The sequence below is a fragment of the Lithobates pipiens genome, unplaced genomic scaffold (assembly GCF_037356315.1).
Source record: "Lithobates pipiens isolate NorthernLeopardFrog02 unplaced genomic scaffold, aLitPip1_a1.2 Scaffold_8, whole genome shotgun sequence".
In the NCBI taxonomy this organism is placed as follows: domain Eukaryota; kingdom Metazoa; phylum Chordata; class Amphibia; order Anura; family Ranidae; genus Lithobates; species Lithobates pipiens.
The window spans coordinates 85,663,586-85,685,211 of NW_027507903.1; the positions used below are offsets into that span (position 1 = coordinate 85,663,586).

Sequence of the window (21,626 nt, forward strand, 5' to 3'; positions counted from 1 at the left end):
ATCTTAAATGTGTTTCATGTCTCCTTATTGAAACCGTTGGTCTGCAACCGATTTACCACCTTGGTGCCATGTCCTCACCCTATTCAGGTTGAGAACCATGAGCATGAGGTACAATCCATTGTTGACTCCCGTAGGTTCCGCGGGCGCATACAGTACCTGGTGCACTGTAAGGGATACTGTCCAGAAGAACGTTCCTGGGTTTCATCCTCGGACATACATGCCCCTGTTCTCCTCTGCGAGTTCCATGGACATTTTCCCCTCAAGCCCGGTGGCCCTCCGAGGGAGAGGGGTCATTGAGGAGGGGGTACTGTCAGGGCTGGCTTAGCCCTTCATTCTCTGGGCTGGCTGCTCAGCTGTCGGCTAATTGCCAGCTCTCATCTCTCTCCACAGTTACCCAGCTGTCCCTGATCCTGCTCGTCTGACTTGCCTACTTAAAGCTGTCCAGCTCACTTCATCTCTGCCTTCGCCTTGGTCATATCACAAGAAACCATCTCCTGCGGTTCTGTTTAAAGACTGGCTTGCTGACATCCCTTCTGGCTCCTTACCCTGCTTGCTGTTGCTCCATTTGGATCCCTGACTTCTGGCCTAGCTGATTACCCGATCTGGTTATTGAACTCTGGACTAGCTGACTACTCGATCCAGTTACTGGTCTCTGGCTATGCTTTGATTTAATTGTACTTCTGTCTCGGTCTGGTTCATGGTTTCTGACAGCAGGTACATTTCAAAAAGACAATGTCAAATTAACAAGGGACACCAACCCCCTTGAGCTTAATAAAAAAAATAAAAGATAATAATGTTATTGTGGTAACACCAAAAAAAAAATATATATGGAGATCACTAGAAAATAATTTTTAATTAATCCTAAAAAATCCTTGATGAAATAAAAAATAATAAAAAATGACTATAAAAAAAATATTTGTAAACTTTGTTATGGAGATATAGCTTTTAACCACTTGACAACTGGGCACTTAAACTCCCCTCATGACCAGAACAATTTTCAGCTTCCACCGCTCTCACACTTTGAATGACAATTACTCAGTCATGCAACACTGTACCCAAATAAATTGTTTTGTCCTTTTTTTCATACACATAGAGCTTTCTTTTGGTGGTATTTTATCACCTCTGGGTTTTTTATTTTTTGCACTATAAATGAAAAAAGGCCAAAAGTTTTGAAAAAAACACATATTTTTTTTGTTTCTGTGATAAAATTTAGCAAATTATTAATTTTTCTTAATACATTTTGGCTACAATTTATACCGCTACATATCTTTGGTAAAAAATAACCCAAATTAGTCGATATTATTTGGTCTTTGTGAAAGTTAGAGAGTCTACAAGCTGTGGTGCAAATCATAAAAAATGTATCACACCTGATGTACTTGCAACCCGAACAAGCCAGGAAAGTACAATTACCCCCCAGATTACCCCTTTTTTGAAAGTAGACATTCCAAGGTATTTAGTAAGAGGCATGGGGAGGTTTTTGATCTTGTCATTTTTTCCCACAATTCTTTGCAAAATTAAGATTTTTTTTCCCACAGAATTGTCAATGTAATAGGTTATTTCTCTCACATGGCATGTGTATACCACAAATGTCGCCCCAAAATACATTCTGCTACTCCTCCTGAGTATTACAATACTGCATGTGTGGGACTTTTCCACAGCCTGGCCACATACAGGGAGCACCATCATGTGTTCTAGGAGCATAAATTACACATCTAAATTGTTGACTACCTATTACACTTTTGAAGGCCCTGGAGCACCAGGACAATGACATGTGACACCGATGTGGCACTGATGACAGATGGCACTGATACGTGGCACTGATGACACGTGACACTGAAGACAGATGGCACTAATATGTGGCACTGATGACAAGTGGCACTAATATGTTGCACTGATGACAGGTGGCACTAATAAGTCGCACTGGTGGCACGTGACACTGATGACAGATGGCACTAATAAGTCGCACTGGTGGCACGTGACACTGATGACAGATGGCACTAATATGTGGCCCTGATGACATGTGACACTGATTTGGCACTGATAACAGATGGCACTATATGGCACTGATGACACGTGGCACTGTTGTGGCACTGATGACAGATGGCAGTTATATGTGGCACTGGGGACAGATGGCACTTATACATGGCACTGGAGACAGATGGCACTTATATGTGGCACTGGGGACAGATGGCACTGACAGGTGGCACTGGGGACAGATGGCACTGGGAACAGGTAGCACTGACAGGTGGCACTGGGGACAGGTGGCACTGGGGACAGATGGCACTGACAGGGGACAGTGGGGACAGATGGCACTGACATTTGTCTCTCCCTCCTCACACACTGTCTCTGTGTGAGGAGGGAGAGCTGGCGATGAGAAATGATCTTATATATTTACATATGAGATTATCTCTCATTGGACACTGTGATTGCGCTGTAAACGGCCACTGTGATCGGGGACCAAGGGACACGGCCAGCACAGAACTTCCCTGATGCGCGCCCATGGAAGAAAACAGGAGGCAATTGGCGTCTGTGCTGCAGCCGTCTTACGGCTATAGCGCAGACGCCTAGTGGTTAAATAATACAATATTGTTCATGAGATCAGGAGAAATAATGAAGAAATACGTTTGTGAGAACTCTGTGTGAATATGAGCAGCAAAACAACTTCATTCTTTGTGCATTATAAATAAGAAAATAATTAAAAGATCACAGAATTAGCAGCGTGAGGAATGTGCTAGCTCCAATACGAAAACGCTAGTTTTACCACACCAATCGCTTCCATCTCATACTTGCTTCAGAGCATGCATCGTTTTTGGTCCATCGGAACAGCATACAGACAAGCGGTTTTCCCCATAGGAATTGGTTCCATTACAAATATTTAGAACATGTTCTATTTCTAGGTCCGTCAGAATTTTCGAAAAAAAAAGTCAGATGAGGCATACACCCTCAGGAATATAAGATGAAAAGCTTCCGTGAGACTAATTCTGTCGGACATTCCGCTCGTGTGTACGCGGCATTAGAGATTTTGGTTTTACCAAACATATGTAGCGGAATACATATTGGCCTAAATTTATGAAGAAATTCGTTTTTTTTACATTTTTAAATGAACATGTTTTATAGCAGAAAGTAAAACCTTTTTTTTTTTTTATTGTCTGTCTTTTTGTTTATAGCATGAAAATTAAAAAAACACAGAGGGGATCAAATACCACCAAAAGAAAGCTCTACTGGTGGGAAAAAAAGGACATTCATTTTATTTGGGTACAACATCACACAACCCCTCAATTGTCAGTTAAAGTAACGCAGTGCTGTATCGTAAAAAAATGGCGTGGTCATGAAGAGGGGTAAATCTTCTGAAGCTGAAATGGTTAATGAATAAGCTGCGTTAATTTGTATCTGGCTGGCTGAAAGTTATCAGAAAATTCTCACACATGGTTTTAATTTCCATGCTGATGTTTGAAATATCAAATTATAGATCCGTTTTCTACCTTTCTGTTACTACCACTCTGCAGAAATGAATGCATGCTAACGTTCGGCCATTGTGCATTTGCATAAAATGTATTAAAAAAAAACATTTTAGATGATATCATTATACTTGTGTATGAGAAGTTTGCAGGCTTATGATACTTCAGATTGAATGAGCCGGAGACACTCCTTGTACAGGTATGTTTAGGTTCACTGGTGACTCAAATACTTTGATTGCTGCTTGCAGTTGCTAAGGCGACCACAAACACTCCATTCACAAATCTAAACTGAGCTGAAGCACTAAAGCACATATTGGTTTTTCACAGTCTGTAGAAGATAAAACAACTCAGTGTTTGGAATTAACATTTTGAGGAACTACAGTATATATTGCCTATGGTAAGTAAAATATTTCATTTCCAACTCACAAGACCATATTGTCAATTTCTGTAACATGTATATATACAGTTTTATATATATATATATATATATATATATATATATATATATAATTATTTTTTGTATAAAAGTTGTAACCCTTTAACCCATGACAGTAAAACATTATACCATATTAAAATGTGACCTAATAATATTATATACACATATCTAAAGAGTTTTAAAAACACTGATTATTATGGATTAATTTCATTCATTCATTTAGTAGAACTAAAAGTGTACCAGATAGAAAGAATAAAGCAATTTGGTGTAATTTCTTGGGTAGATTGGACATTTTTAGGTTTCTGTAAAGTATAGCTCTAGATATGCTCAATCTATGCAATCCATTTATGCCAGTGTTTCTCAAACTTTTTGGCACTTTGGCAAACCTTTTTGTCTTGTGGTGCCCCAGAAAGATCTAAAAATTTTCATGGCACACCTGAAAAGATTGAAAAATTTTTGTGATGAAGAACTTACTAATTTTTTACATTTATATTTAATTTTACAATTAGTGTGAAGGATGTGCCTGATTTCTAGAGCAAATCAGATTGAATCGATTGTAATCTTTGTACTTTAGCTTGTTTCCTTGCTTTTCATTTACTAGTTTCCCCTTCAGAGTTCCAGACTTGATTAAAGTGCTTGTTAAGGTAAAAAAAAAAATATGCGTTATAATAGCTTATTTCAGAGCGCCGTTCGGCACTCAGCTGACTGCCCACTGGTCTCCTCTCCCAATGCGATAGCTGCAGGTAGAGGTGCTGGGAAACCCCCGCTAACAACAGTCGAGAAGAGGAGAGGAGGGAAGGAGACCGGCGGGCAGTCACATGAGCATGGAACGGCGCTTTGAAGTAAGCTATTATACCACATATTTTTATAAATGAGATGCACTTTGAAGCCTAATGTTCTATATCAACGGAACTATAGAAAAAAAATGTTTTTTAGAGCCGGAGGGGAGGATCGGGGAGCTGACACTCAGAGAGGGGAGGGGGGAGAGAAGGGGGGGTAGGACAGAGGGAGACACAGACACAGGAGAGCAGGCTGTGGATGACGAAGGCACTTACCGATGACTCCGGGGTCAGGGCTCAACAACCCTGATAGATCGGAGTCAGAGAAGAGAGGGGAGGGTGGAAACTGACAGGATCAGCCAGGTATTTCAGGGTTGACAAACACTTTAAGTATTTCTCTATAGCTAAACAATGAACAAACTTTATTTATAAGCATCAAAGTTGGAATGGAACGATCTCTATTATTATAATATAATTCGAGCGATTGAGTTCTCCCAAGATCTCACTCAAATCTTGCGTTACAAAAGGAACCAATGATTGACAGACTGACAGAGATTGCATTTTTATATATGTTACTTTTTTAACTTTTTTTGACATTGATTTACCATTACATTTTTCGATATGTTCAAGGTTTCAAAACGCTAGCAATTTTAAATATTTTTCAAAACTCCCATGGCACACCTGCAAATCTCTCACGCGGCGCTCAGTTTGAGAATCGTTGATTTATGCAATTCATTAACCAAGTCATTATTTATGGATTGCTTGATTATCTGAAGATCAAACAAAAGTGTACATGCAAAGCTGGTAAATAAAAAAATTAGCAATTTGAATACATAGATGAGATTCGCAAAATTTGGCACCTCTGAGACATTTAGACCATCTATGGCACTTCACTGCAGGATGTGGGGGAGGGCATATATCCAATTGATAAAAAATCTTCTCTTTGAACAAGAAAAATAAAAGTAAAAACCCTCTTTCAATGCAATGTCATGGAGGAACAAAACATGAATTTGCTGTATAATTTATCTACACATTTGTTGTATTGTATAGTGATTTAAAGCTAATGTACAGTTTTTACAGGTCTTTCTTTCCTTTCCGTCCTTTCTTCTTTCTTTCCTTACTCCCTTCCTTCCTTCCTTTCTTTAATTTTCTTTCTTTCTTCCTCCCTTCCTTTCTTTCTATCTTTCTTTCCCCTCATTTTCTGGAACAGCCAGAATTTGGAGCAACTGTAACAAATCAGCTTCCAGCTTTCATATTCAAAGCTTAGCTAAACAACTTGAAAATAGAAGCTGATGTATGATTATGCACAGCGGCAGATTCTGTCTGCTCCAGTTTCTGTAAATTTCCCCAACTGTGTTTTAAAGTGAAATTATGGTATGTAGTCAATTTTATGTATTTTAGGTATACCTTTTTACACTGTTGTTTTATATTGTTTAGAATATTTATATTAGTGTTAGCTAAAGAGAGCACACTGAAGGCTGTTCACTTTGAAAGAGAAGTTACAATTTGCAAGGGGATTTTCCCCAAAACTTAGTGAATGAGGTGGAGCTCTGCCGATTTTCATCATCCACTCATGTGGAAGCAAAATTGCTGGGTTTTTTTTCCTTGCATGTGATTCTTTACAAAGTAAAATGCTGTTTTATTAAACCCTGATTTAGACAAGAGTAGACCTTGTAATAGTCACTTTCAGGCTTTAATTCACATAATTGTTGAGAGCATACTATCATCAATGTAAATAAATGCTTTTCTAAACCTTTAAGGGAATTTCAGCTTGTACCTTACCTGGTATATGGCAAAAGTGTACATGTGAGCAATATGGTAACACTTGCACCTTCTAATAAAAGCAAGACCTAATGAATGGAATAAGCGCACCTTGGGGGAGCTATAGTAACTGTCAAAACAAGACAATGAAGTTAGGGCAGGAAGAACAAGTTAACAGGTCAGAATCCTTGCAGGTGTCCCATCAGATTAGGCAACCCGTCAAATCTTGTAACAGAAGTGACATTCCATCACGTGCATCTTGGTCCACCCCGCACTCGCCCACGCTAAGCCTACAGTCTGAAGTCGCCAAGCAGACATCTTTTTACACCCACCGAAATCTTGCATTTCACACTTGTGTTTACCACTAAACTGAGCTTGAATCGTGAAATACCGTATTTAGAAGTCCATGACACTGTTTTGATGTTCAATTTTACAAGCAGTGGTCTTCTGTCAGATAAGCAAATGTGTGAGATCAGCAGGATTTCCGCTGCTTTTGAAATTCAACAACAAAACAGTGTTGTGGACTTTTAAATACTGTATTTCACATAAGCTCAGTTTAGTGGTAAAAATAAGTGTAAAATGCAAGATTTTCGGTGGGTATAAAAAGATGTCGGGTGACTTTAGACTCTAGGCTTAGTGTGGCCGAGTGTACCAAGATGGGCTTGACAAAATGTCACTTCCGTTACGAAATCTGCCTGGAACGCAGGCATCTCAGGATTTTGTTTGTTGACACACCAGAGATCATATACAGTTCAGTGTCATCGCTGGAAGTTTTGAAAGTTAATACAGGCAGCATAGTATCATGTTTTGTAGACAAACCAAGTATCATGGCATGTAGCTTAGGATTGTGGTCAGCACCCATGCCAAAGTTCAGGAAAAGCAGATTATATGATGGTTGGTAGTCAAGCTAAGTCAAGGCAAAGGCAAAGTCAAAGATGTATTTTAAAAAAACACTTAAAGAAAAATGTATTTTAAACGGCAACCAGGCTCAACATTGCAGTGCACAACAATACGCGATAACATACTACCTTGCATTGTGGGGCATTACCCTGACCAAAATTGCCCTTTTACATTACTGGGGTGTATTGGCAGTCCATTGACATGACTGGGTTGCACACACATAACAGACTTCAATGCACTGAACCTGAGCACCCTGGCGAGCCTTTAATGAATAACTCATTGTTAAAGCTAAATGAAAGGCAAACAATATTACCTGTTGATGGTACTTAAAGGAGAAGAATGGTCAAAGTTCTTCTGGCCAGACTTCTCCTGTGGGTCACAGGAGCGCATCCAGTTCTGCACTCCTGGGACGCAGACTCAGTCGAGAGTGGGCTAAAGACCACTCTTGACTGATGTCACAGAGCCAGTCCAGGCTCTGCATGGATCCCAACAATAATGTCAGGATCCACCTAGATGCTTGACCGGCACCTGTCTCAGTCTTTCAGCGCACTGCTGAGAGCCTGAGCCAGACGCTTTCACCCTCCTCTCCACCCGGTGCTCCAGTGAAGATCACTCACTGAGGAACTACATGAAGAAGCTGGGTGGAAGACAGCTCCTGGGACATTGTGGATTTGGGACTGTAGTGGGTGCTTGCTCCTGTACAGATTTTCCACTAAGAAGCTTGTCCTTCTGTTGATTACTATTATCATTTTGGCGTATCCTGTGACCCTAAACCCTGCACCTGTGCAAGTTCTTCAACATTAAATTCTAAAAAGACTTCCCATAGATGGAGCCTGTATTGATGGTGTATATCAGACTATGGCGTGACTAGAAGCCTCTGTACAAGCAAGGGGGACCTGGGCATATTCTTAGGGACCCCTTCAGGGGTGAGCGATATATGTAATTGTAGATTATCCTTCTAACACGAAGAAATACAATTGGTCCAAGTTAACTGTATCAGACCATTGGTCTAAAACTGTCAATAATCAAAATGGCTTTCATTGTTCTCTTTGGAATCAGCACTGAAATCTGTTGTTTCATTATAAAGATAATTGTTACACATGAAGGTTTTGAAAAACACATGCTGGACTTTCAGCAGCGCCACGTGACTCAAAAGGATAGTTATGAAAAATGCACAGTGGTTTAGTGGTTAGCACTTTCACCTAGCAGCAAAAAGGTCACTGGTTTAAATCCCAACCATGACACTACCTGCCTGGAGTTTGCATGTTCTCCCTGTTCCTGCATGGGTTTCCTCCCACACTCCAAAGACATGCTGGTATGTTAAAGTGGAGGGCCACCCTAAAAAACAAAACTACATCAAAATGTTCCTAAAAAATAAAAATAAACATTTTCTTTAACTTACCAGAAATGCCTGTTGCTAGGCAGATTATCCTCATCTGCATCTTCCTACTCCGCGATGATCTTCGCTGGTCTTCTCCTACACGCGTTTTCTTCTGGGGAATGGGGCGCGGTGTGTTCTGGGAACTGTGTGTGTCCCAGAACACAGCACGCCCCATTCACAAAGCGCTAGTAGGAAACGGGGGCAGGGAAGCTGCAAGGCTCCACAGCCTGTTTTCCTTATATAGAATGGCGACGCCGGGACCTAAGAAACGGGTCGGCCTCAGGCGGTTGACATCGCGGGCACCCTGGACAGGTAAGTGCGCTGTTTAAAAGTCAGCAGCTACAGTGTTTGTAACTGCTGACTATTAATTTTTCTTTTTTTTTCAGCTGGCCCTCCCCTTTAATTTCATCCTGTGTAAACTGGCTGTAGTGTATTTATGTATGAATGTGAGTTAGGGACCTTAGATTGTAAGCTCCTTGAGGGCACGGACTGATGTGAATGTACAATGTATATGTAAAGTGCTGCATAAATTGACAGTGCTATAGAAGTACCTGAAATAAGTAAATTCAAATGACTTTTGCAGACAGAGAACACAAACAGTATCTATTACATATAGCAGTGTTTTTCAACCTTTATCCAGCCAAGGCACCCTTTAGAATCGCAAACAATCCCGGGGCACTCCAGTCTGAGGGCTTGTTCTCACCAGGAGGTGCCTCTGAGCACATGCGCTTTTTTGCACATTCCCCTCCTTGCATAACTCCTCCAAATTCCCCTTCCTAGCGCAACCCCTCAAACTCCCCCGCTTAGCACAACCCCCCTCCACCCAAATCCCCCTCCCAGCACCAACCTCCCCTTCTAAAACCCCCCCAACCCCCCCTCCTAGCACAAACCCCCCCCAAACCCCCCTCCTAGCACAACCCCCACCTAAATCCCCCTCCCAGCAGAAACCCCCCTCCTCCTAGCACAATCCCACTAGAATCCCCCTCCCAGCACAAACCCCCCTAGCATGACACCTCCACCCAAATCCCCCTCCCAGCAAAAACTTCCCCTCCTAAAACCCCCCCAACCCTCCCTGCAGAGACCAGGACCTATCAAAAGTAGTCTAAGGGAAAAAAACAGCAAACTGGTGACAGGGTCATGGGGGGCCAGGGCCCAATGATGTATGTAGGGAGTGAAGGCTGGCCCTTGTAGTCCGTTCCAATAGAGGAGCTATTGCAGCTAAAATTGCTGAAAAAGTAAAAATAGAAAGGTGTCAGAACACACAGTGCCACGCAATTTATTGCGTATAGGGCTGCATAGCCACAGACTGGTCAAGGTGCACATGCTTACCCGTGTCTGTCCTTAGCCAAAAGTGCCTACCATGGACATGTGATCATCAGAATTGGGCCACAGGGCAATGGAAGAACGTGGCCTTGTCCGATGAATCACATTTTCTTTTACATCATGTGGATGGCTGGGTGCATGTGTGTCGCTTAGTGGGGAAGAGATGGCAGCAGGGTGCATTATGGTCTAGTGGAGTCCATGCCTTAAAGGGTCAGGGAAGGTTTGCCATCGAAAGGGGGAACTACTCAACATTAGATGGGCGGTCGCAATGTTATGGTGGATGTTCATAATGCTAGGGCTGATTAGTGTATGTTTAAATTAGATTAGTAACAATAACTGCATGGAGCTTCTAAATAGTATTGAATATCATTAAAATTCCTGATATCTCCCCTGCACTGCTTACAGACAAATCGAGTACAGACAGAACTTGATTTGTTTGCATTTCTGGCCACTGGCAACCAGAATTTGACAACTGCAACAAGCAAACACAATGAACTTGGAGGATTGGCTGCCAATGGCCAGAAACTTAATGAGTCATCTACCATGCTGAAATGTAGCCTCCTTACCATTAATCCCGAGTGTTACAGGAGCAACCCCTGACTAATAATTGAGATTAACCATTTTTTCATAGAAATCTGAGCCCAAATAACCCTCGGGTTAAATTCTACGGAGCTTAAATCCTAAGGTAAGGAAACCCTGGCTGCTGGGAGCATTGGAATTTTAAATGGATAGACAGGTTTCTTTAAATCTTAAAGTGGTAAACCCAAAAGCAAACATTTATAATATTGCACCTTACCAATTCTTTGATGTGGTGGCTGCATTCGTTTTCTTTTCCTTTATTTTCCGACTTGCTGGTGTACTGGCCAGCAAGTCTGCTGTTTTTCAACAGAACATGCACTTCTGCAAACGTAGACGTTATATGGTTGAGACAAACCATTTACCACTGACAGGGGTGCTTAAAATGATCATTTTTTCCTTATTCATAAAAAAAAAACCTTTATCCCAAAAGAAAAAAGAATGATGTTGTAACTTCTTGTGTAACTGCAGTGTGAGCTGGAGTTTGGCTTCAATTTGTTAGTTTATCTATATATGCTAGTACATCTAACACTCCCCTCCCTGCAGACTGACAATGATGCTGTCCAAAGGTGCCCCTGTGCTCCTTCATCCCAAGTGGGGGCACTCCAATACAGGAGGTGTGTTAGTGCTGCGATCACCAGGTGAAAACAGAAAGAAAAAAGCCTAAAAAAAAGAAAATGAATGCAGTCACCACATCTAATAATTGGTAAGCTGCACTATATTACATTTTTGGGTTCATTGTGACTTTTTTTCTAGTCCCCCCAGTTCATATCTTGGACCACAGAACAATTAGTCACTATGCTATGGAGAACTGTATGGGGGGTGGGTTTAAGTAGAATATGTAGAACTAGTTTTCCCTTCCAAAGCTTGCACTACCCATTGTCTCTAGAGGATTGGGTGCTGGGCTGGAAAGGAGCTGTTGTCATTCCAAGTATTCTGTAAACGAGACAACAGCCACTAACAGATGACATCACAATTTGCTTATCTTTATTCTGCACAACCACATTGACCCATTAGGGCCTAATGGTAGAAATAAAAGGGGAAGGAGGTTGACAGAAGACCAGAGTATAGAAAACAATTGCATCCAAGAGGGAAAAGAATATCATTCATATAAATGTGCCGCATCCCACTCAACATTCCTCTTTTTAAGGATCCTTGTACCCATTTTAAAATACATACACGTCAACAACATAAGAGCTGAAGGGAGGAGCAGCAACAGTGCACTGAGCTTCCCAGTAATTGGCTGCATTGGGGGCTTGTCAGGACAAGTCTGATCACTGGAGGAGAGCAGGCTGAGTTCTCCGCTAGAGAACTGACCATGATGTGTTCTCCTGCTTAGTGTGGTCAGTTTTTAATAGGAAAGAAGAGGGACTGGCAGAAACACTAGGGATTTTACATAAAGGAATCAAGACAAAGAGATATTTTTCATACAAGGACACATATCAAGAATATGAAGTGTTGTGGTAACAAACACTTTAAAGATCCTATAGACCTCCCTCTTACTCAGGAAATAGAATTGCCTCCTCTGATGAAATGACCCACTCTTTCTATTATTTGAACTTTAAATGACACAAGAGCACCTTTGTATTAATCTATAAAATGTCTTAAAATATTTTTATTCATATTGGTTCTAATATTCAAGAGATGAAACCGAAACATGGTCACATATTTGTCTTGTTGTCTTCTCCACATATTGCTTACGACAGCAAGAGAGGACATACAGCATATATCTGATCTGAGTGCCCACATTATACATTCCTGTAGTCATCCACATTCCCTTATTGTTTTTGGAAAGAAAAAAACGTGGAAATAGTATATTTCCAATAGTAGGTGCCCTCCTGGCTGCAACTAAACAGCATATAATATCAGCAATTATCTACAAAGTATACGCTTTATCTCTTCAAATTATAAGCTATAACTGGTAGAGAAGATGGTAGACCAGGGATTGTTCCTCATTCTCCAAAAGTGTGAGGTATCCCTTATTAAAATAATAAACATGTCATACGTACCTGATCTGTGCAATGGGGGCCCCGGCCGGTGCTCTCAGCTCCTTCTCTCCTGTGCCCCCTCCCATAGCATGCTGGGGGCACACGTGCGGGTGAGCGCCCTTGCCAGGCTATGTGTGCCCATAGACACACAGTGTGGCTCGGTCAAATTACAGGATTTGACTGACAGCAGCAGGAGTCAATGGCTTTCGCTGCTGTCAGTAAAGCCTGTGAATGCAGGAAGAGAAAACCACTTTAACAACCACTTCAGCTCCAGGTTTTACCCCCTTCACAACCAGGGCATTTTTTTTGCGATATGGCACTGCGTCAAATTTAACGGACAATTGCGCAGTCGTGCAGCGCTGTACCAAAATAAAACTGATGCCTTTTTTTCCCCAACAAATAGAGCTTTCTATTGGTGGTATTTGATCACCTCTGCGTTTTTTTTTTTTTTTGCACTATAAACAAAAAAACACAATTTGGAAAAAAAATATATATATATATTTTTTACATACTGCTATAAAACACACCCAATAACATTTTTTTTAAAATTGTATTTCTTCAGAAATTTAGGCCAATATGTATTCTGCTACGTGTTTTTGGTAAAACAAAATTCCAATAAGCGTATACAGGCATACCCCACTTTTAAGTACACAATGGGGTTTGTTTACTAAAGCCGGAAAGTGCAAAATCAGGTTCCCTTCTGCATAGAAACCAATGAGCTTCCAGATTTTATTACCAAAGCTTGAACAAGCTGGGGTTAGAAGCTCATTGGTTTCTATGCAGAAGTGAGCCTGATTTTACACTTTTCAGCTTTAGTAAATAAACCCCATTGTGTAAAGTGGGGTATGCCTGCACTGATTGATTTGGGCAAAAGTTATAGTGTCTACAAACGATGGGATATTTTTTTTTTTTCCATGAAAATTTGTATTGCAATAATTAGAACATAAGAGAGTATGCTAGCAGCTGAATAAAGCCCATAATGGAAGTTTTGGGAGTTGTTTCCGTTATAATCGGATGAGTGTGTAATGGTCGGTAGGCGGTTTAGTGTTTATTAGATGTCTCGCTAGCATGAATTTGATGAAAGTGGATGACTGTATAGTGTAGATAGTAAAGAGGTTGGGGAATAGACATTCTTGTGTTCTTACCCGCCCAAAGCATCAAGTAGGGCGAAATTGATGTGTTAGGAATGTGTTTGAGTAGGGTATGTGGCTTCTGGTTGTCAATGATGAGAGTAGGGTTCAAGGGTGGCTTGAAGGAAAGTTTTGGGTAGGTGGAAATGTATGGAAGGAATAATGAAAGTATGGAGGGGAGATTAGGGATAGGATAGAGGGAGTGGGGTAAGGAGGCAGAGGGGGTGGATTGTGTACCATGACGGGATATTTTTATGGAATTTTTATTTATTTATAATTTTTTTACTGGTGATGGCAGCCATCAATGACTTATCGCAAAACTGCGACATTTCAGTGGACAAAGGGATACTTTTTGGGGACCAGTGACACCAATACAGTGATCTGTGCGAAAAAATATGTACTGCCACTGTACTAATGACACTGGCAGAGAAGGGGTTAACATTAGGGGCGATCAAAGGGTTAAATGTGTTCCTAGGAAGTGCTTTCTAACTCTGTGGGGGAGGTGCTTGTACTGTGGGAAGACAAAGATTCCCTACCTACTGGCAGAACATGCAAACACGGAAGAGGCGATCAAGTACAGGTACGTCATTTCACCTGTAGGAGCCGATGCCCTGCAGTATATGTACGTGGGGGGTCGGCAAGTGGTTAAAACAGTATTAAATCCAAAACCAAAAATGTAACATACAGTATTGTAGTTTATTAATCCTTAAAGTGCCATGAGAAAGTATTTATACCCCTTGAAATTTTCCACATTTTGTCAGGTTACAACCAAAAACATGAATGTATTTTATTGGGATTTTTTGTGGTAGACCAACACAAAGTGTCACATAATTGTGAAGTGGAAGGAAAATGATAAATGGTTTATCAACATTTTTTACAAATTAAAATTTGAAAAGTGTGGCCTGCATTTGTATTAGGGGTGTGCAGTCAGGAGAGGCAGGGACTCACCTGCCATGAACATAAAAAAAAAATTAAGCTTCAAGGGTAGTAGCTCGGCGACCTGGAGTTACAGAGACCCCAAATTTGGGGGGTATGAAGCCTAACTTTGGGGCTCCTAGGACCTATGGTTCTGGAGTTTTGGGGCTCCTTGCTCAGCCTGTCAGAAGCTAAATACAGAGTGCCCACTTCAAATACAAGCTGGCACCCTCTGAAGCATACTGAGAGGATGAGCTCACAGTGCCTCTCACTTCTTGTCAGAGGCACTGAGCTCAATGAACAGCTTGGAATCTTGGACCAATGGTAAAGTACCATTGGTCCTAGCGGTCCAATAAAAATGCTGCAGTGTCATAGAACACGCCTCTCACTGCAACGTCATAGAAGGGGGCATGTGTCTAAAAGACAAATGCTCCTTTCCAGCCCAGCCCTCTTAACTACAAGGAAATACATGTGTTTCTGTGTATAAGATTTACCCACAATCCCATGTTTTTCTCACACAGTTAAGAGGGAGAATCGTCTGCTGCTGAAAAGGTACAAGCTAAATCATATATGTATATTCTATATGTTCTAAGATAATAATTTATTATTTATTTACTGTGAAATTACTGGTTGGAAGTTATAACTTCAAACATCAGTAATTTGTCTGTTAATCCACCTGACATCTGTACAGATTTAGAAAATATAGTAAATTACCTTAAAAAAATATATAATAATTATTTGTATATTACTTACTTATGGTAATTAACCCCTTGACATCCAGGCTAATTCTGACACTTCTCTCCTACATATAAAAATCATATATATTTTTTTGCTAGAAAATTACACAGAACCCCCAAACATTATATATACTGTTCGAGCAGACACCCTAGAGAGTAAAATGGTGGCCGATGCAACTTTTTATGTCACACAGTATTTGCGCAGCAATTTTTTTAAATACATTGGGGGGGCAGTTTTATGAATAAAAAACTGCTCCTTTGGGGAAGTTTCGGCACAACACTGGCCTCTGTCTTTCGTCATTGTCTCTACTCCTGTCTCTGAACCTGTCTAATCAAGGTGAGTACCGAAACCACCCCTGTAGAAAACTACTGGAGCACAGTTGTAACACTGACCCCTGAAGGAGCGGCTGATTTGATTGGGCTTACCTTTACCTTCTTGAGCTCAAGTATGTCTAGGGGTTTCCCGAGGTAGATGGCCCAAGAACTGCAGAGACTGACACCAGATCCACTTGAGGGATTTTTATTTGCAAAAGAGGAATAACAAAACACAGTCTCTCGAAATGGGTTTAGAGGGTTTTGGTAGAAAGTCCAGGTACTCTTGGAACTTAGTCAAATAGAAAAAAGTCTCTCACATTAGGAAATCCAGAGAATAGCCATTCACAAGTCTCTCACATTAAGAAATCCAGAGAATAGCCATTCACAATTGGAGTCTCTGCCAAAGACTTGTTGTAGAACACTTGAATAACTGAAGGATGCAGACAAACTTAGAGAGCCCTCGTACGGTACCAGTATCTTGAACCCGGTCCGGCGATACCATACGAGATAAGATTCACTTGGGGTCTTTCAACTAAGCCTCCAGGTTCCTTCTGAGAAGCCAACCTTTTGCGTGGCCTTCTCCCAAAGAGCCCTCCCCTGGATGCTCCTGGGCCTCTCCACAAACTGAGACGGCACCGGACCACCTCCCTCCAGTTACTTTGCCTCGGGCTAGCTAGCTCCGAGACTTGGAATTGGGTGGATCCACACCCCAGTCTATGAGAGCCCTGGGGGCTGGTCAGGAGGACCAGGAGCAAACAGACAGAAAGCACTTCTGGACCGGAACCCCCGAAGCACACGACGTCAGCACCTTAAGTACCTCTCGCAGAATGCACAGCAAGAGGACACTCCCACTGGGCTGGTTCAGAGAAAGAATTGCCACTTAATGCAGCTAACTGGACTGCGTTCTAGCACCTGCCAGAGATGACAGCGCCACCTATGGTCAAGCAGAACACAATGTAATTCAGCTAGACTGGTACTGAGACCAAAATTTTGTGTAAGTGAACCCAAAACCAAACTGCGGTTCTAGGAATATTAAATGACAAAAACACATAATGCATGCTCTTCAGGAGCCGGCGCTACACAGTCTATATTATTGGGTAGTTAAACTCACTGGCTAACCCATCTAATCTGCAGCCCTGTGTCTCCTCCCCTCTGACATGAGAAATGACTCAGAGGAAACACTACAGAACCCAGTTCGACTATCTTTTATTGTGGAAAGAGGGACTACAGTAGTGATAGCTGTCAGCTTGTGTTGTGAATGGTGGTGGTTGCAGACCAGCATGGTCATTCATAAAAACACAAGCCACAATGCAAGCCAGAATCTAATACTCTAGTCTAGGGGTCTCAAACTGGTGGCCCCCCAACTGCTGCAGAACTACAAGTCCCATCATGCCTCTCCCTGGGGGAGTCATGCTTGTAACGGTCAGCCTTGCAATGCCTCATGGGAAGCGGTTGGGTCTGGGCTCAGTTGCCTAATGCCGCCTACACACGGTCGGATTTTCAGACGGAAAATGTTCGATGGGAGCTTTTTGTCAGAAATTCTGACCGTGTGTGGGCTCCATCAAACATTTTCCATCGGAATTTCCGACACACAAAATTTGAAATCTGGATCTCAAATTTTCTGACAACAAAATCCGTTTACAAAATCCGTGTACACAATTCCGAAAGCACAAAGTTCTACGCATGCTTGGAATCAAGCTGAAGAGCTGCGCCAGCTATTGTACTTCAATTTTCTTGACTCGTCGCACGTCACCACGTTCTTGACGTTAGGAATTTCCAACAACATCATGTGACCATGTGCATACAAGAGAAGTTTGAGCATAGGAAAAAATCCCATGGATTTTGTTGTCGGAATATCCGATCGTGTGTACGTGGCATAAAGCCCTATACATCAGATTTTCTGCTGATTTTTTCCTTCAGATTTACCAAAACCATATAATATGAGGTCAAGCCTTAGGAGTTTCAATTTGTATGCAATCAGGCAGGCCCTTGCACTACATGCTTTTGGTAAATCTGAAGGAAAAATCAGCAGAAAATCTGATAGTGTGTATGGGGCTTGAGAGTTCTAGACACAGACTGTTGTAGCTTGTGTTTTTATGAATGACAGCCACTGTCATGTACAATGTGAGTTGGCATCTAATACTACTTTAGTCCCTCTCTACAATAGTAGGCTGGTAGATCTGTGCTCTGTAGGTGCTAATTGAACCGAAAACCTCCTCTCCTCTGTATGTGCTGTCACCTAATTATCAATCTCCTTGCTAGCAGTGCAGTTGGACAGTGGAGGAAGCAGGGCCAGATTAACGTAGGGGCTATTGGAGCTGCAGCTCCAGACCCCTACCTTGATATAGGCCCAGCAGGGACGGACTGACCATTTGGATACTGCACTGCATGAGACGCTCCTGGTACCTTCTGCAGCAAGGGGAATCTGAAAGTCGGGCAATCACAAGCACCATCAACACTCCCTCTATGACTCTCCATGAAGCAGCTGAAAGCCACTCCACCTCCTCTAGAGGGAGATCGGTGCTTGTAATTGCACCCCCCCCCCCGTACTGATCACCCAAAACTGTTCATTAGATTCCCCCTGCTCTGGGCCCCCCTGTGTATGCAGTACTGACACCTTCCACTGCTCCATTCTCCCCAAAAAGTATTGTGAAAAAAATATAAAAAAACTCCAATAAATAATAATAAATGAAGAAAATAATTAATTTTTTTTATAAATAATTAAAAACATTAAGGGCTCATTCACATGGGTTCTCTTGCACATACAGTGTGAATTTTTAATTTTATTTATTTCCATAAAAAGGCCCAACAAAATCCTCAGCATCAGGCCCATGATACATTTAATCTGGCCCTGGGAGGAAGGAAGGCACAATTTTTACCATGCTAGCTGAGCTACTGGGCCATGGATCAGAACGGGACCAAGTGTCCATGCACAAGGTCCACTGGGGGATTCACACTGATTTATAAATATGGTGATATTTTTTCTTTGGAGATGTAGCTCTTACCTTATATCAACCCATTACCCCATTACCGTGAAATAATTTCCTTTGATCTAATATGTTTTTTTTCTTTTAATACTTTATTTCTCTGCAGGAATACATGACATAGATCATTAACCACTTAAGGACCGCCGCATGGCAATGTACGTCGGTGCAATGGCACCGACAGGCACAAGCACGTACATGTACGTGCTCGCCTTCCAGCGGGTGGGGGGTCCGATCAGACCCCCTCCCGCTGGATGCGGCAGTCCGTTTCGCTGCAGGAGCGATCCAGGATGAGGGGATGGCTGTTGGTTTCTGGCCACCCCCTCTCGATCGCTCCTGGCGAATGAGAAGCTTCCTCCCACTGTGTATAGTAAACACAGGCAGGGAGGAAGTGATGTCATTCTCCTCGGGGCGGTCTTATTGACCGGACTACGAGGAGAGGACACAGTAAGTGTGCACCAACACTACACTAACACATAGGCACACACAGGCACACAACCCCCCCGATCGCCCCCCCGACCCCCCCCCCGGTCACCCCCCCCCCCCCCAGTCACAGTGTCACTGATTGCAGTGATCATTTATTTACTGATCACTGCATTCAGTGTCAGTTGTGGCAGTAAAAACTGTCAGGGCAGTTAGTGTTAGGTCCAGGGTAGCCCCCTACCACCCCCCAATAAAGGTTTAACCCCCTGATTGCCCCTAGAGTTAACCCTTTCACCCCCTTTTGCCAGTGTCACTAAGCGATAATTTTTCTGATCGCTGCATTAGTGCCGCTAGTGTCGCTAGGTAGCTAGTTTTTTTATGTTCACCGTCAGGTTTTTATAGCGATAGGTACCTCAATATACTACCCAATAATGGTTTTAACCCGCTGATTGCCCCTAGTTAACCCTTTCACCCCCTTTTGCCAGTGTCACTAAGCGATAATTTTTCTGATCGCTGCATTAGTGCCGCTAGTGTCGCTAGGTAGCTAGTTTTTTTATGTTCACCGTCAGGTTTTTATAGCGATAGGTACCTCAATATACTACCCAATAATGGTTTTAACCCGCTGATTGCCCCTAGTTAACCCTTTCACCCCCTTTTGCCAGTGTCACTAAGCGATCATTTTTCTGATCGCTGCATTAGTGTCGCTAGTGTCGCTAGGTAGCTAGTTATTTTTTTAGGTTCACCGCCAGGTTTTTATAGCGCTAGGTACCCCGATATACTACCCAATAATGGATTTAACCCCCTGATTGCCCCTAGTTAACCCTTTCACCCCCTTTTGCCAGTGTCACTAAGCGATAATTTTTCTGATCGCTGCATTAGTGTCGCTAGGTAGCTAGTTATTTTTTTAGGTTCACCGCCAGGTTTTTATAGCGCTAGGTACTCCGATATACTACCCAATAAGGGTTTTAACCCCCTGATTGCCCCTAGTTAACCCTTTCACCCCCTTTTGCCAGTGTCACTAAGCGATCATTTTTCTGATCGCTGCATTAGTGTCACTGGTGCCACTAAGTAGCTAGTTATTTTTTTAGGTTCACCGCCAGGTTTTTATAGCGCTAGGTACCCCCATATACTACCCAATAACGGTTTTAACCCCCTGATTGTCCCTAGTTAACCCTTTCACCCCCTTTGCCAGTATCACTAAGCGATCATTTTTCTGATCGCTGCATTAGTGTCACTGATGCCGCTAGTTAGCTAGTTATTTTTTTAGGTTCACCGCCAGGTTTTTATAGCGCTAGGTACCCCCATATACTACCCAATAATGGTTTTAACCCTCTGATTGCCCCTAGTTAACCCTTTTACCAGCGATCGCCGTATAAGTGTCACTGGTGACGCTGGTTAGCCAGTTAGTTATTTAGGTTCCCCGTCAGGTTTTTATATAGTGCCAGGGACCCCCATATACTACCTAATAAAAATTTGAACCCCCTGATTGCCCTAGTTAACCCTTTCACCAGTGATCATCGTATAAGTGTTACGGGTGACTTTGGTTAGTTTGCTTTTTATAGCATCAGGGCACCCGCCATTTATTACCCAATAAAGGTTTAACCCCCTGATCACCCGGCAGGTGATATCAATTAGGTTTTAGGGTCAGGGTCTGCATCACCCAAGGCAGCTCTAGGTTAGTGCCAGTACCGCTAACACCCACGCACAAAGCATAAACCTCCCGTAGTGGTATAGAATCTGAACAGATCAATATCTGATCTGATCAGATCTATACTAGCGTTCCCAGCAGTTTAGGGTTCCAAAAAAACGCATTGTTAGCAGGATCAGCCCAGATACCTGCTAGCACCTGCGTTTTGCCCCTCCGCCCAGCCCACCCAAGTGCAGTATCGATCGATCACTGTCACTTACAAAACACTAAACACATAACTGCAGCGATCGCAGAGTCAGGCCTGATCCCTGCGATTGCTAACAGTTTTTTTTGGTAGCGTTTTATATTTAAATCCGGGAGGCAGTGCTTAGATTTTGGGGTCCCGTACGCGGCTAGGCTCCCAAAAAGTCCCCCACATGTGGTATCCCCATACTCGGGAGAAGCAGCAGAATTTATTTTGGGGTGTAATTTGACTTATGCTCATAGCATGTGTGAGCAATATATAATTTAGTGACAACTTTGTGCAAAAAAAATAAAAAATTTTAATATTCCTGCAACTTGTGGCAAAATATAAAATATTTCATGAACTCAACATGCCTCTCAGTAAATAGCTTGGGGTGTCTACTTTCCAAAATGGGGTCATTTGGGGGGGTTTTGTGCTATTTTGGCATTTTATGGCCTTCGAAACTGTGATAGGTAGTGAGGAGTGAAATCAAAAATTTGCACCCTTAGAAACCCTGAAGGCAGTGAATGGTTTTCGGGGTGCCGTACGCGGCTAGACTAACAAAAAGTCCCACATATGTGGTATCCCCGTACTCAGGAGAAGCAGCGGAATATATTTTGGGGTGCAAATCCACATATAACTATGGCAT

General features: G+C 42.2%; 1 protein-coding gene across 1 annotated transcript in view; it reads left to right on the forward strand.

The window, feature by feature from the left end:
- The first annotated feature begins 3,708 nt into the window (after positions 1–3,708).
- LOC143964479 (uncharacterized) overlaps positions 3,709–21,626 on the forward strand; it is a 231,965-nt gene continuing 214,047 nt past the window's right edge. The window contains exon 1 of the mRNA XM_077474254.1: positions 3,709–3,855. The gene's annotated coding sequence lies outside the window, so the exon portion shown is untranslated. The remainder of the gene's footprint in view (positions 3,856–21,626) is intronic.